The following is a 12692-nucleotide window of genomic DNA, read 5'->3' on the forward strand; positions in this document are numbered from 1 at the left end:
TGTACCAAATCAGAATCTGCATTTTAACAAGACACCCAGGTGATGGTGTCTACATCAAAGTTTGAGAACCACGGAAGCACAAGTGACTGTGATTGCTATCCCAATGTAAATGGTTAAGGACCTTAAATTGAGCAAATAACCTAATGTATTTACCAGTACCTACTTTGATCCTCTTTCTTCATCACAAATCCATCTCAGAAACCCGCAGCGAACTCTTTTGTAGGGAACTCAATTACGCGGTGGTTGGGAGGAGGATCCTCTTCAAGACCCTCCTCTCCGTTCCTTTTCCTACCCACCCACCCACGCCTATCGCCCCCGCATTTCCAGAGAGCCTTCCACAAGCACCCTTCTCCCAAGCCCCACTCCGGGAAGATTCTGCTCCTCCCTGAAACTGAAAGCGCGGCTGTGAAGAGGGTAACTGCTTGAAGGACTCATAGTTTACATATCAATACAGACAAGCACTTTTGCCAAACTGCCCTTTAGAAACAATTATCATCTTAGCACCTGAGGTTGGAGCGGCCCCCGCATCCTTCCCTCTTGTAATCCATCTTAAAGTGTTACGGAGAATTGGGGAGGGCGGGGGGTTGGGGAGACAGAGATGGGGGTGGGAGGGTCGCGCGCAATAATAAATCTGCTTCAAAGAGAAGAGATGAAAAGGAGGTTATCAAGTGTGTCAGCTTAGGCATCACTCTGTATCACTCTCTGTATCTTTCTGCTTCCTAGAGAAATGGAACCATAATTCTAAGGTGGCTAACGCAAGACTGTTTAAGCATCCAAATTTGCCAGTCCACTTTTGCCTGGAAGGACAGATTTCCGTTATTTGAGGCCTCCCAGGGTCCCTTCCAAAAGATTCCCAGGCTACCCTCCTTCCACTTCGGTCTTCTGAGAACTAAAACTCGCAAAGCGGTGACTGTCTGTGGATTGGCTAGTACTAAAATATCCATTGGGTGGCAGTAATACTATCCTCTTTATGACTTGCAGCAAACCAGAGAATGCATTCAATCAAATGAACCGATCTTGTAGAAACACTGGAATCATTTATGCATTGCAGTTTCTCTTTCTTGTTTTCGCTCCGTCTTCCTTGGGATATTTTGAGTGGATTGTGGCTATTAATCAAGATCTCGTGCTATTCGTGTTTTGCTTGTGGTTTTCGCTCAGGATTAGCATCATTCAAGGCAAGCGCAAATCTGCTTTTCCCACCCCCCCCCAACTCTTTTTTGAAAAATCATTTTTGGGGGCTGATGAAGAGAGCTAGGACCCAGGAGACACCTTCCCAAACAGCAGGGGTTGTGTGCTTTCACATAGCAGTACTGTACAAGGAAAACCCCGTCGGATCTGTTATTGCGGGATACTTGTGAAATATACATAGGATTCTTTCTTATGGCTGCATCCCGGATCTGGAAATTTTACTTGGGGACCAGGAGGATCTGAAAGGCTACATGTATTCAGAAGATTTGCAAGCAAGACTCCAATTCTTGTCTTAGAGCTCACAGACTTCTCACTTACCGGCCCTTTTCCTTCCTTATTTTTTAAAAATTGTTTTTATTTTCCCCTCTCTTTTTCTGCTCTCTCCTCTCTCAGTCTCTCCTTTTCTATCTGCCTCTTCTTTTTTCTCCTAGTCTGTTTTTTTCTTTTCCTGCTCTGCACCTGGATTGTATCTTCAGCAAACAATCGGGCACTTTGAGAACTAACTGGAGACAGTGTTGTAGGGAAGATCTGTATGGAATTATCTGCTTTTATGGTGAACTTGGCATTTGTGAATGGGTATCTTGTTCACAATATTAATTGCTAGCAAAAACAAGAAAAAGAACACAGGAGTAAAACGTGGATTTTTCTGAATACGCATTGTGATGACCAGCAATTACCTTACCGACTGATATCCAGAGGAGAATAATTTGGAAGACTGTTGTGGGTAAGGTCATTTTATATATGCAAACCCGTCAGTGGCATGAGCAAACTTGGACATTTGTAATGGGAATGGGGTGACTTGAATGATTGCTGCATCGTATTGATGGCTGTGATGTGGTCGTTATTGGCACTGAATGGAATAACTGCAGTTGGGTGTGTTGTGTGTGTGTGTGTGTGTGTGTGCCTGTGCGTGTGTATTATGTATGTGTGCCCGTATTCTGAATGTAATTGAAAATAAATCAAAGTATCACTCTCTCCCTCAATTATTTTGATATGGAAGAGTATCTTGAATTAATTCTGGGTAGACGCTCTTTGTTTGGATGTAATATTTGTGGCCCCTGCGTTCTGGAAGGGGTAGCAGCAGTAAAAGAAACACTTAGTGAAGAGCCCCATTTAAAATGAAACGAGCTACTCTTTATGCATTAAAAGAAATATGTTTTCAACTCAGTGCAGCATTCTGCTGCATTTCACAGCCGCAATGGGACCAGGGACATCCCACTTGTCAAGTTCTTAAACTTTAAGGTGATAATCATTGTTAATTGTTCTCTAGGTTGTGGTTACTGGAGATTATTAAGTGCCCTGGGCTACTTTTTTATCTACTGGATTATCACTCAGAGTGAAAAAAGGAAAAGACAAGAAAAGCTAAAAATGATGGCAAACATAGAGAAGAATAAGGCAATATTAGATTAAATATCACCACAGTGCTTTCTTTCTCAAGTTCAATTGCCCAATACTATAATTATTTACCCAATACCCTAAATAGCTGAAACTGAGATCCACGTGCAGGGGAGTCGAAGGTCTGAAAGCAGAGACCGTCCTTTTATTGCAATGCAGTCAGCTTGGGAAATGCAGGCAATTAATTACATACTTCCCTTAACCTTAAGTTGAAGATGTGTCCTATCTGCTATATCTGTTTTACCCTTTCGGTAAAAAGTTAGAGACTAGAACACTAAGGATATTTAAGCATATTCTGCCTGGGAAATGGGATTAAAAAATCAATATCGATGACGTGGTTCAGTGCACTGTACTGCAATGCTAAAGTCCCATATTCAGTGCCTGTGATGAGAGAATGGAACATTTACATGTGTTATAAATCTCACCTGGTAGACTGATCTGAAGGGGAGGGGAGAAGATATGTGGATATGTAGGAAGATGGATGGAAGTCGTGCATAATCGGTGATTATGTAACTTCATTACATCAGCGAGCTTCAGTCAACGATAGTGAGGTGAGATGATTGTATGGAGAGAGGCTCCATCACCCTGTTAACTTTTGAAGGCTTGTAACAGCTAATAGAGGAGGAGGGCAGAGAGAGATTAGCTCCAAGGGTCCTGTAAACCTTGATCTCTATGGCAAATTTAACATGAGTTTTCTCATAGTGAGTTTCAGAGGGACATCAGATCATGTAAGCTTTAGGGCTGGACAGGACCAATTTTAGCCACACCCGTGGAGAGTCAAAATGAGTCCGCAATGTTTCAGAAGTGCCCCATTGAGTAACTGGGACTGATGATTCCAGCCAAGGTCATAGTTCTTTATCCTAGGATTGAAATATATGACCCCAACTGAATGGAAAGTTAAATTCATTGAAATGAAGACTGTGAACTGAATGACTATTTAGGGTCCTTTCTTGCATTTTTCCTGGTAGAGCTTGATGCAGATTTCAGCCTGGTGGTTCCCTCATAAAAATGATGACTGCTACCACAGTGTGTCAGAAATGAGTGTTTTGTACCTTTATCTTAACCATGACAATCTCTTTCTGGGCCATTTTAACCTTCTGGGAAAAGAGAAGTAAAAACATTCAAAGGTACCAGTATCCTGTTAAATTACAAATTAAATGGCACTGGATTCATTATTAACAGAAATCCCAGAAATAAAGAGCATCCATTTTCAAGTTTCACTTATTGAATGGCTTAAAAGACAGGTTGCAGCCGCCAGAGACTTTTGCCATGAGATGAGATAAATGTACTATGCTCACTGTACAGAGGAGGGAATACTGCAGAAGAAAATGTCTTTTTCCCTCATGTTTTATCTGGAGTTGTGATTTTTTTTAAAGAAGATACACATCAGGTCCTTTGGCCTTCTGCTGTTTTAGGATCTGTTTTCTCTTCAGTAGATCACGTATTCACAATAAATGAAACTTCTGAAATCCTAACCCTGTTCAATTGAATCATCTTATTATCTAGTTGTGCTATTTCCTATTTCCCTTTACATTTATTTTACAAAGAAGGCTAAATGACTTTTCTATCAGGGAAATTGTTTTTTTTTTTTTCTGTTTTTCTTTTATTTCTCCTATTCCATTTCCTTCCAGTCCTATGGAGTAAGATGCAGAATCTAGACACCCTCTAAGTAACTTTGAAAAGATTTGCTTACCCTGAGTCAGAACGGTGGGATTGTGGAATGATATTCTAAGGTCTGATATTTGAGGTGACTTTCATACTTCTGCAGGACATGCATAAACATTGATATATTGTGCCAGTGGATTTGGAGGTTTGACGTTCATATTGTGTAGGAAATGGAATGTGAAGTTAACTCCTGATTCCTTCCTTCAGGGGTCAGGGTAACACTACGGCTGCTTCCAGCCTGTTGGTTTCCAACTATGTGCACAAATACCGTCTGTAATGATTTTTCCTGTATTCCTTTCAATATTTAATAAATGACTTCCTCAGTTGTTTTCTGACGTAAGCCACACATATGTTACCAAGCAGGGCATATTCTGGAGGTTTTCTAAGCTCAGTAGGAGATGGAAATAATAGCAGGATGGAAAAGGATTCTGTATAAAAAGACACTGGTTGTGAAGCAAATATACATATGTAATTGCTAACTCCTTTACTTGAAGACTGCATGTACTTCTGTTAGGAAAGATAGTTTCAATCATGTTAATGGCACTTTATAAAATGTTACTTTCCTTAGAAAGAAGATTATGTAACTAAGGCAGGTTATGGCATTTTTCTTAAGTATCCTATAAATCAATAATAAAAAGCCTTGCCTAATAGGAAAGAATTTAAACATGATGGCAGTGGGTAATGTAAAACATAACATCTGTTTTCAATTTTATTTCCATTCTTTCAGCCACAGTCATGTAATTAGGTTAGAAAATATTTGGGAAAAAAAGAAATACTATTTATGAATATGAAAGCTATCAGTTTTGTTTCCTGACCAGTTGCTTCAGCAAAGTAAGGAGATTTAGGAGAGAAGTAATCACAGTATTCCTAAAACTGGAGAAAATTCTAAATTGAATTTTCATTATGTTTGCAACGTATGTGAACAAATCAGTATTACCTTAAAAATGACTACGAGATAAAGCATTTTAAAGAATAGTTGAACTTTGAAGATTTATATTTCAGAATTTGTTAGTTTGTGATACACTGAAATGTTTGGGATATACTTTGTCTTACAACAGATATGATATTTGGTGATTGGCAAATCTTGTGTTTTTATAAAGCAGACTAATTTGTGGCAACAAGACAAGTGTTGATTATCAAGATTTAAAAGTAGCAAGTTTTCTGGTGATGCTCAAATTATAAAGCATAATTATTATTGTACCGGTTGGGCAGCTGTAGGTATGGTCACGTCAGCATTTTTATTATTAAATTTCAACCCTATTTTCATTAGGTGTATCTGGAATCTCAAAGAGGAGAGTCCAGTTTTCTGACACATCAAGGCATTACAGAATTCTGGGCTGAGTCAGAGGGCTTCAATTGTACTTCCGGCTCTGTCAATTACTAGCCTTGTGACCCCTGACACCACATTTGATTTCTCAGTGTTCCAGAGAATCATTTTTTAACAAAAAAATAGTGGCACATTGCTCTACAGAAAGGAGATAATATGTGTGTAAGTACCTACCATCATTCTATGCTTTATAAATAAATATATAGAATTATTATTATTAGGCATTCCCCTAAGTCTTATTAATTTAACTGTGCATGTTTTTATGCCCTTATTGTAAATCTGAATAGGTGCTTTCTAGTAGCAGTTACAGTTAGCTGTACGTAATATTGTTCAGTGATTAACCAACACAGACAAATTAAAAGCTTTGGTGGTTAACTTTCACTCAGTACTCAGTTTTTTCCAGAAGTACTCATATGGGAATATAGTTGTCTTAAGTAATTAAAAAAAATAGTTGCTTTTGAATAACATTCAAACAGTGGTAACTAAGGGTTTTATGAGTTAGAGTGTTTTATGCAGATTGCTTTTTAAAAAAGGCTTCTGAGTACTTAGGAGTTTCTGTTTCTGCTACCAAGAGTACACAAACAAATGTACACAAACTTGATGCTATCTCTCAAACTGCATACATTGACCAGAAAGTGACTCTTGTCTCTCAGTTTCTTAACAAAAGCATAATGAGTTTGAATACCAAGTGTAATAAGGAAAATGAGAATATAAAGATATCCGGTCTGTTTGGAATTTTCTAGTTGTAATAATTACTAACTTTCTTTAGGGGGAGGCAATCCCCTATGTGTCACTACTAAAACTGCGTCTCTTTCATGTTCTTGTATCTTAACATAATGATATTTACATATATGCAAAGAGAATAGTTTAGTGATATGAGCTCTCATGTATGTTTTTCAGTGACTGAATAATCAGATTACAGAATAAGTTTTTATATTTTGGTTAAAGTAGAATTAGAAAGTGCAAAATTAACCCTCTAATAAATTAGTAGTCCTGGGCTTAAAACAAAGAATTTTCATGTTGTAGAGCAACCTCCTCTTCCTAACTTCCCAGTGCCTTGCTTTTCTTTTCAAGGATTCCCAATATTTTTTGTTGTTGTTTCAAATGAATTTCATTATGCATGTTTATCTGACTTCGTTGATGCCTATTAATAGCAAGCATTCTGTTGGTTTCCTATATTTAAAAAATGCATATTCTTCATGTCTTATGACAATATTTTAGATTTGCTCTGGCAGATGTATAAAGGAATATTGTATGAATGTAGATAGGCTTGTTTATTTGACAAATTCAGCTAATCACCTTACAAATATGCTTTTAATTTTTACCCAGAAAAATGCCACCCTGAAGTGTCTTATGCTCCATATAACATTCTATTACAGTTTAACCACGTGGCTCAATGGACATACTCATCCATTAAGTATGCTTATCCTGACCATTGGCTTATAAGGAAAGATTCTTAATTGACATGCTTTTTTTTTTTTTTTTTTTTTTGGTATCCTTGTGTAAATACAATATAGGTGCCCAAACTCTAAAACTCCTGTCTTAGCTACAGAGAAGGGATGACGAGGTGGCTTGATGTTGCTTTCCTATCACACCACCTATAATTCCCAGGCACTGAACTGTGGATGAAGCAAGGGGAGAAAGAAAAGAAAGAAAGAGAACTAAAAGAAAATTTTACTTCTGAAAATTTGCTCTTTCCCATTTTAATATCACAATATTAAAAGTAATCTTTTTCATCACTAGCTATCCAAATGGTTTGTTATAGTTACTATGTTCATATATAGCAAATACAATAAATGGCACTAAATGAGCTACTTTGTTCTTACAAGAGCTACACCTCTAAGAACATAAATATAACGGTTAAGCTAGATTGTTCATTGTAACACTACATCAGGGTATTGTGTGTAGGATTTGGACTGACTGGAAAAATGAAATGGATTGTGGATTGTAATCATATAATTATAGGCTTTTTCAATGTTTATTAGGTATCTTATACTTTATTTGAATTATAATGATAATAAATCAGCATATGGATAATTATAAAATTATTCATAGTAGTTTATCTTTTTATGACCTAATCAAAGTGAGTTACCTTATCAATGTTTAGATTAATATGTATGACTTAGTATAGTGATCTTCATCATTTTCTGGTACAAAGTTCCCTTTTTAATTAAAAACAAATTAACTGGAAGTCGACTTAATCAGACTTGTACTTTCAGTATCTATTAATTGAGAAAATGCATGACAATAATAGTAAATTATTATGACTATAACAACTCTTTAAAAATGAATTTATGTGTAGCCACAACAGAGTCTACTTGTATCTTTGAAATGCATTGTTTATTCTATCTACATAAAAAGTTTGGTGTTTATATAGATTCTAGATTCCTTGGAGTAACTCCTGCAACTCTAGTAAATAAAAGGTCCATATGTCTAGAGGCAAAATACTTGCATTACATATGCATATTAATCATGTTCATCTTACAGAGAAAATGAAAGGCAAGTGCATATGGTGGTGGTTTGTGGATCAAAGGAGTTGAATTTCAGCATAGATGAACTTAGAGTATACAATTTCCTAAGGATATACACCTAAAGTTCCAAAATAGTCCCATGTGAGTTTTAGGATTCAATGGTTATAATTTAAAATTGGTTGATTTTGGAAAATAATTACTTTTTAAAAAATAAAATAAACATTGTTTTTATTGTAGTCAAAATAAAAATGAATTATTATAAAGCCAAAGGTGATCAAAATCTCATACAAACCTAATAGAATTATATGCTGCATTATGTGATTTTAAACAAGGAAATTGTGAACCAGAGAAATGAAATTAAGTTTCCAAGATCTTACAATTTGTTGGCTCTCTCATGATGCATGATTTTGGTTCCTTGTTATGCTATAAGCCCTCAGCTGGGTATTTTAGTTATATAGCAATGTGTCCTAGCATGCAGTATCATTTTTTGTTAGCACAGCTAATGTTGGCATATCGAATCTTTTGGCCTCTAGTTCACTTTACCGACTTGTGATCAGTCATCTGACTTCTGCACTCAGAATCTGTGAACTTTATTATGCACACCTCATTCTTGACCTCATTTGATCTCTGGAGACACAATGCAAAGGAGAGTTGAGAAAATAGGTCACTGGTGGGTCTCCTTGTCTTTTCCATACTATCCTTTTTCCCATTAGCTCTGTATCTTTCCACCTGCAGGGAATTGCTCTTCTTTGGAGCCTCTCCTTTTTCTTGACATCCCTGACCATCTTTGTCTCAGTGTTGCATGCTGCCTTGTTGCTTCCAAGGGATTCCACTAAGGGGTCCTATCAAAATATCTTCTAGCTACACCTTATCCCACTTTGACGGTACTAAATTTCATATTTCATTTCTTCATCAACAAGATCAGTCTGCTTACATAAACTATAATTAACTGCTTTTGGAATAATGAAGACAGTAATATTTTCTCAGGTTTGCCAAGCTGCAATCGTATAACTAATACTAAACAAACAAGATACAGCTGATATGTGTGTGTGTGTCCTCATATCCTAATGACTGCATTAATATGTGTATCCACACACATACATGATTTTTGTCAAAATGTTTGACAAATGAATTATTGTTAATATGCTAAAGAGGAAAGTTTGGAACAACAGGCTCTTTGTATTGTCATAGTGACATTTCTAGAAAAGATGCCATTAACTTTTTTCTGACCCAGGAAAATAGCTTGAATGGACTGCATTTTAGATGATAAGGTGGAGAGAGGGCTGTGCAGGACATAGTTTTGTTCAGGTTGAATCCCGCAGTGCCCTCTAGAGTTACAGGGTAGGCAGCTGATAGCATACCTATATGAAGAAATGACGCTGGCTATGAACACTGTGATGCTTACAACCTCTCTGCCAACTTCATTTCAGAAGAGACACAGCAAGGGGAGCTAAATACAGTGGTAAAAATGGAAAAACTGAGAGACTTAGAATGGAGTCAAGTATTTTGTGTAAACAAAGCTTCATGTGGCCAGAGGAGAAAATTTGAATGTGACAAATGGATTTGGTGGCTCTCAGTGTTTGGTTTTCGAATACCCCTATTAAAGCTCCTAATTGTTCTCACCATGACAGAACTCCTAAACGGTACTCAAGAGGCACCCAGCTCCACAGTGTGCAGAGTAAATGCATTCAAGGAGTCTCTAGGGGTTTTTGACTCTGCTGCCTTTTCTTGTCGGGGTTCTCCTACAGGGCCCTTAATAACACAGTCACAGAGCAAGCCACGTGTGTCTGTGGGTATGCTCTTCTCGGTAAGTGAATAGTTTAGCTCCAGGAGGCAAGTGCCTGCCAGTCTTGTATTTCCAGGGCCCAACACTGTGCAAGGCATATAGTAGGTCATCAGTAAATCACTACACAATCAAATGTTTAAACACTTATGAATAGCAGGTCAGTTTTAGATCTGGATTCTCCAAAACCCATGCTACATTAGAAATAAAGACAAAAGCTTCTGATTTTAAAATGCAAAAATAAGGAAAATTGAGTAACAGAGAGAATTAATATTAGGTAGTTTAAAACCTACAAATAGACTGAAAGAAATCACCTGCCTGTCTCCCTCCCTCCCTCCCTCCCTCCCTCCCTCCCTCCCTTCCTTCCTTCCTTCCTTCCTTCCTTCCTTCCTTCCTTCCTTCCCTCCTTCCTTCCCTTTCTTCTTCCTTTCCTTTCCCTTCCTTCCACCTCTATAATAGGCATTTAAGTGCCTTCACTGTGCAAGGGGATGCAAGAGTGACTGCAAAGGGTACAGAAATGACTGATGTCATGTGTCTGGGCACAAAAATGGTTTAGTCAGGTATATGACTACTAAACAAAACCACATATACTGTCATCCCTTGGTATCCATGGGAAATTGGTTCCAGGACCACTGTGGAAACCAAAATCCACAGATGCTCAAGTCCCTGATATAAAATGGTATATTTACATATGACCTATGAACATCCTCCTGTGTATTTTAAATTATCTGACGATTACTTATACCTAATACAATGTAAATGCTGTGTAAATAGCTGTTACACTGTATTTTTATTTGTATTATTTGTAATTATTTTATTGTTATTTTAAAATTGTGTTTTTATAAATATTCTTGATCCATGGTTGCTTGAATCCACAGATATGGAGGGCCACTTGTAATTATAATTCAAGATAGTCTACCATACATACCTCTTCTTTTTTATTTTGGAGACGAACTCTCATTTTGTCACCCAAGCTGGAGTGCAGTGGCACAATCTCAGCTCACTGCAACTTCTGCCTCCTGGGTTCAAGCGATTCTCCTGCCTCAGCCTCCTGAGTAGCAGGGACTACAGGCTTATGCCACCATGCCCGGCTAATTTTTGTAATTTTTTTTTTTTTTTTAGTAGAGACAGGATTTCACTATGTTGGCCAGGCTGGTCTTGAACTTTTGACATCATGATCCACCTGCCTCAGCCTCCCAAAGTGCTGGGATTGCAGGCGTGAGCCACCACATTCAGCCCATACATACTTCTAAGAGAGGTGCCACATGTGCTACAGCCTTAAGAAAGGTTCAGAACACATGCACATAGAGGGAAGCTTGCTAAGGGAGTCAGGCTTCGTATTGGACTTTGAAGGAGTTAACATTGATATGGAGATATGACCTTCTAAAGAGAGGGGAGATAAAAAATAAACATATTGTAAATAGGAACAAGTGGAGCATGGTTAAGGAAGATCCAATGTTCTTGTTTCCCCAGAAAAGGGGGTATATGATATGAAATGTGAGAAGACAAGGCTGGAGCTCTGAGCCTCCGTGTCTGGTAAGCAGGAGCCAATGGAATGGTGTTGCATGAGCTTTAAAAAAAAAAAAAAAAACAAAAAAAAACAGAACATTTCATGACCCACTCAGATTTATGCTTTAGGAAGAAGGGGAATGAATTAAGAGTGTCTATCTCCAGGGTACCATTGCTTCCAAGTTGTGTGAATTTCCCAAGGACTCCTGAGTTTTACCCTTCTTCCAATTTTCTTCATACAGAATCCCAGGTCTCAAACAGCCATCAATGGCTCTCTTCATTTTCCTCTTTCTTTCTTCCTTTCAAAGAATAAACTGCTGGGCATGGTGGCTCACACCTGTAATCCCAGCACTTTGGGAGGTGGAGGTGGGTGGATCACCTGAGGTCCGGAGTTCAAGATCAGCCTGACCAAGATGGTGAAACCCTGTCTCTACTAGGAATACAAAATTATCAGGGTATGGTGGTGCATAAGTGTAATCCCAGCTACTTGGGAGTCTGAGGCAGGAGAATTGCTTGAACCTGGACGGCAGAGGTTTCAGTGAGCCGAGATCACGCCAGGACAACAAAAGTGACACTGTCTCAAACAAACAATCCACTGCTAGATAAATGCTAGATATATGCTACCAATGCTACATAAATACAGAAGTCAGAGTTTAAAATTAGCTTTTCCTTTTTCTAGAAGAAGGTGAGATTCTGTAATGGGGCTGACCCATTCAAACTATCTTTGCTTAGTAGTGTTAGAAAGTTGCCGCACACTGTAGCAACAATGCTAAGTTTTCAGTGTAACTCTTTAATGAGTACACTGAGTAATGTTTAAAGTTTATTTCTTTACTGTGATGGCAACAGCGAAGTGACTCTAAAGTGACAATTCATCTGGAAGAAAGAAGTTGAAGGAAGCAACTGGGAAAAAAGAAAAAAAGGAAAGTGTTTTATATAATGTAATGGCAAGGTGGAAATATAAATTTCGAAATGGTTTTATAGTAAGATCATATGGAAGAAGAATATTGCTTTAGAGTAGAATGTACATTCAATAATAAGATAATAGGATTTATTTCTAACAAGTGTGAACTCTTTGGCTAACTACCAATAATTATAACCATTTTGAATTGTAGATGGAAATTAGAGAGTGAGCTTCCTAGTAAAAAAAAAAGTCCTATGCTGGTTTAAATTATTTTTCTTATCAAACACTTTATCTATACTTCTAATAAGTGGAAGAAAAGAAACCAATAGGTATAGTTTTTTTTCCCATACTTTATCTGTTCACTCTATATTGGAAGATGTAGTAAGCTGGAAAATGGCCAAACATTGAAGATAAAATGAGAAAAATGCAATTTACTTAAGCACAAACTAAATG

At 37.5% G+C, this 12692-nt stretch overlaps 1 protein-coding gene across 3 annotated transcripts in view; it reads left to right on the top strand.

Annotated features, from left to right (window-relative positions):
• The first annotated feature begins 996 nt into the window (after positions 1-996).
• IL1RAPL1 (interleukin 1 receptor accessory protein like 1) overlaps positions 997-12692 on the top strand; it is a 1361951-nt gene continuing 1350255 nt past the window's right edge. For all 3 annotated transcript variants that reach the window (XR_013531555.1, XM_054250916.2, XM_035288301.3), the window contains exon 1: positions 997-1912. The gene's annotated coding sequence lies outside the window, so the exon portion shown is untranslated. The remainder of the gene's footprint in view (positions 1913-12692) is intronic.

The sequence above is a fragment of the Callithrix jacchus genome, chromosome X, assembly GCF_049354715.1.
Source record: "Callithrix jacchus isolate 240 chromosome X, calJac240_pri, whole genome shotgun sequence".
Taxonomy (NCBI): Eukaryota; Metazoa; Chordata; class Mammalia; order Primates; family Cebidae; genus Callithrix; species Callithrix jacchus.